The sequence below is a fragment of the Grammomys surdaster genome, unplaced genomic scaffold (genome assembly GCF_004785775.1).
Source record: "Grammomys surdaster isolate TR1022 unplaced genomic scaffold, NIH_TR_1.0 172335, whole genome shotgun sequence".
In the NCBI taxonomy this organism is placed as follows: domain Eukaryota; kingdom Metazoa; phylum Chordata; class Mammalia; order Rodentia; family Muridae; genus Grammomys; species Grammomys surdaster.
Window position 1 is genome coordinate 1 of NW_021623388.1, and position 4,672 is coordinate 4,672.

General features: G+C 38.5%; 1 long non-coding RNA gene across 1 annotated transcript in view; it reads right to left on the bottom strand.

Annotated features, from left to right (window-relative positions):
- Positions 1-239: 239 nt before the first annotated feature.
- LOC114615868 overlaps positions 240-4,672 on the bottom strand; it is a 12,322-nt gene continuing 7,889 nt past the window's right edge. The window contains exon 5 of the long non-coding RNA XR_003710537.1: positions 240-276. This is a non-coding gene — a long non-coding RNA (uncharacterized LOC114615868). The remainder of the gene's footprint in view (positions 277-4,672) is intronic.

Sequence of the window (4,672 nt, forward strand, 5' to 3'; positions counted from 1 at the left end):
TCCCCTGAACCCTCACCCAGTCGATACCCTGTTCTGAAAGATATCTGCATTCCCCCTGAACACCCACGCTCCAGTGTCATCCCCTTCCCCTTGTCCTGCCTTTTTGTGTTTATAACCCCTGTGTGAATAAGTAAAAATTACGATTTGAAAAAAATAAATAAATTATTAAAAAAAAAAGAAATCTAAGAATCTAAAGTACAATGATAGCATTAAAAAAAAGTACAGTGCTGAACACATACCTCCAGTGTGTGTATGTGGGCTGGGGAGTATTATCTTCTGTGGTAAAGAGCAAATAATTATTCACAACTTTTGTACATTCAGACCAGGAAGATTCAAGGATAAACCCGAAACTAAGAAAAGTAGCTGGTCAGTTGAAAGCAGGGATAAACTTTTTTCACTATTTTCTTCTATTAATTTTGAATGATTAGAATGTACTACCTATCTTAAAATATTTTAATATCTAAAGCATATATTTTTTTAAAAAAAAGCACACTGTCTATAGAATATCTCAGTGCAAAACACTGTAACTTCTCCACGTTAAGGATACCTTTCATACACTCAAAGGATGAAGTTTTTATGGCTTTTAAAAAAAGAAAAACTATATAATAAAAGAAAAACAGATAATATCTTTAATTATGTGAAATCACTCAAGGTTATATGGAACCTCTAGAAGGATTTCTGTTGCAACCTAGAGTGGGTGCATTATTCTTGATTTTTCTTTCACTGAAAATCATAATTCTCTCAAAAGGAAATTTGCTTTGGGCTCCTATCTTACCTCCTAAGTTTGAGTTTTATAGAGTTTTCAAATCAGTACTGACTGAGTACTCAATACAACTGTGACCCACAATTTATATGATGGGTAATATTTTATAAATGAAGAAACTACAGCTCAGCAATGCTAACTTGCTTAATATAATATTTTAAAGATGCCATAGGATACTGAATACATTAAGCCATTGGTGTCACATGCCTATAATCCCAGTACTCAGGACTGGGCAGCAGAGAACTGAGTCTGAGCCCAGCCTAGGTTATATGAGAGTCTGTCTGAAAAAAAACTTTTTAATGTCTATATATCTATATAATGTATATAGCTAGATATACATTTAAATGTTTATACATTATGCATAATATATATTATATATAAATGTATATGGTACAAACCAAGATCTCCCTAGCTACAGCATTAACAACAGCAATGTAGTAATTTTGACTACCACATTTTCTTTTATAATTGCAAAAGCTAAATCTGATCTGTGGACCCAGATTTTAGTACACATCAGAATTTCCTGGAATTTTGGAATAAGTAAAGGTGGCATTGGGCATTTTTACTAAGTTCTCTGGGGCTATGTATCCAGGGATAGCAAAAACAAGCCTTTACCACAAACTGGCCAAACAATTAAGAATTCAATGTCAGTTTGAAAACACAACAGAAACTGAAGAAATTAAAAAAATCATCAGATCCAACTACAAAGGCCTATACTCAACAAAACTGGAAAACCTGGATGAAATGGACAATTTCCTAGACAGATACCAGGTACCAAAGTTAAACCAGGAGCAGATAAACCATCTAAATAGTCCCATAACCCCTAGGGAAATAGCAGCAGTCATTAAAAGTCTCCCCACTAAAAAAAGCCCAGGACCAGATGGTTTTAGTGCTGAATTCTACCAGACCTTCAAGGAAGACCTAATACCAATTCTCTTCAAACTATTCCACAAAATAGAAACAGAAGGAACATTACCCAATTCGTTCTATGAAGCTACAATTACACTCATACCCAAACCCCACAAAGACACGACAAAGAAAGAGAACTTCAGACCAATCTCCCTTATGAACATCGATGCAAAAATACTCAATAAAATTCTAGCAAACCGAATCCAAGACCACATCAAAACAATCATCCATCATGATCAAGTAGGTTTTATCCCAGGAATGCAGGGATGGTTCAATATTCAGAAAGCCATCAATGTAATCCACTATATAAACAAACTCAAAGAAAAAAACCACATGATCATCTCACTAGATGCTGAGAAAGCATTTGACAAAATTCAACATGCCTTCATGATAAAAGTCTTGGAAAGATCAGGAATTCAAGGCCCATACCTAAACATAGTAAAAGCAATTTACAGCAAACCAGTAGCCAACATCAAGCTAAATGGAGAGAAACTTGAAGCAATCCCACTAAGATCAGGGACTAGACAAGGTTGCCCACTCTCCCCCTACCTATTCAATATAGTACTGGAAGTCTTAGCCAGAGCAATTAGACAGCAAAAAGAAGTCAAAGGGATACAAATAGGAAAGGAAGAAGTCAAAATATCGCTATTTGCAGATGATATGATAGTATACTTAAGTGACCCCCAAACTTCCACCAGAGAACTCCTAAACCTGATAAACAACTTCAGCAAAGTGGCTGGTTATAAAATCAACTCAAACAAATCAGTAGCCTTTCTCTACATGAAAGATAAACAGACTGAAAAAGAAATTAGGGAAATGACACCCTTCACAATAGTTGCAAATAATATGAAATACCTTGGTGTGAATCTAACCAAGCAAGTGAAAGACCTGTACGACAAGAACTTCAAGTCCCTGAAGAAAGAAATTGAAAAAGATCTCAGAAGATGGAAAGATCTCCCATGCTCATGGATTGGCAGGATTAATATAATAAAAATGGCCATCTTGCCAAAAGCAATCTACAGATTCAATGCAATCCCCATTAAAATCCCAACTCAATTCTTCACAGAGTTAGAAAAGGAAATTCTCAAATTCATATGGAATAACAAAAAAGCCAGGATAGCGAAAACTATTCTCAACAATAAAAGAACTTCTGGAGGAATTACCATCCCTGACCTCAAGCTGTACTACAGAGCAATAGTGATAAAAACTACCTGGTATTGGTACAGAGACAGGCAGGAAGATCAATGGAATAGAATTGAAGACCCAGAAATGAACCCACACTCCTATGGTCACTTGATCTTTGACAAAGGAGCTAAAACTGTCCAGTGGAAAAAGGACAGCATTTTCAACAAATGGTGCTGGTTCAACTGGAGGACAACATGTAGAAGAATGAAAATTGATCCATTCTTATCCCCTTGTACAAAGCTCAAGTCTATGTGGATAAAGGACCTCCACATAAAACCAGATACACTGAAACTAATAGAAGAGAAGGTGGGGAAGAGCCTCGAATACTTGGGCACAGGGGAAAAGTTCCTGAACAGAACTCCAATGGCATATGCTCTAAGATCGAGAATTGACAAATGGGACTTCATAAAATTGCAAAGTTTCTGTAAGGCAAAGGACACTGTCAATAGGACAAAACAACAACCAACAAATTGGGAAAAGATCTTTACCAATCCTTCATCTGATAGAGGGCTAATATCCAATATATACAAAGAACTCAAGAAATTAGACTCCAGACAACCAAATTACCCTATTAAAAAATGGGGTATAGAGCTTAACAAAGAATTTTCAACGGAAGAAACTCGAATGGCCGAGAAGCACCTAAAGAAATGTTCAGCATCCTTAATCATCAGGGAAATGCAAATCAAAACAACCCTGAGAGTCCATCTCACACCAGTCAGAATGGCTAAGATTAAAAACTCAGGTGATAGTAGATGCTGGCAAGGGTGTGGAGAAAGAGGAACACTCCTCCATTGTTGGTGGGACTGCAAGATGGTGCAACCACTTTGGAAATCAGTCTGGCGGTTCCTCAGAAAATTGGACATAGCATTACCTGAGGATCCAGCTATACCACTCCTAGGCATATACCCAGAAGATGCTCGAACATATAACAAGGACATATGCTCAACTATGTTCATAGCAGCCTTATTTATAATAGCCAGGAGCTGGAAAGAACCCAGATGCCCTTCAACTGAGGAATGGATTCAAAAAATCTGGTATATTTACACAATGGAGTATTACTCAGCTATTAAAAACAATGAATTCGAGATTTTCCTAGGTAAATGGATGGAACTAGAAATTATAATCCTGAGTGAAGTAAGCCAATCACAAAAGAACACACATGGTATTCACTCACTGATTATCGGATATTAGCCCAGAACCTTGAAATGCCCAAGATGCAACTCACAGGCCACATGAAGCTCATAAAGAAGGAAGACCAAGTGGGGGTGATTCAGTTCTTCTTAGAAGGAGCAACAAAATACTCAAGGGAGCAAATATGGAGACAAAGTGAGGGACAGAAACTGAAGGAGGGGCCATCTGAAGACCTTTCCACCTGAGTATCCATCCCATGTGCAGTCACCAAAGGTAGATGCTGATGTGGAAGTCAGGAAGCGCATGCTGATAAGAGCCTGATATGGATGTCTCCTCAGAGGCCTTCAAGAGTCTGACATATTCAGAGGCAGATGCTCACAACTAGCCATTGAACTGATCATGGGGTTCTCAATGGAGGAGTTAGAGTGAGGACTGAAGGAGCTGAAAGGGTTTGTGGCACCATGAGGAGAGCAACAATACCAACCAACCACGGCTCCCAGGGTCTAAACCACCAGCCTGGGAGCACTTAGGGAGGGATCCAGGGCTTCAGCTGAATATGTAAGACTGGAGGGCCCTGCTGGGCATAGGTGGAAGATGAGATCCTTGACCTCATGAAGCCTGGATGCCCCAGGGGGTGGGAATTTTGAGGGTGGGAAAGTGGGAGTGGGGGGGGTAGGTAGGGGT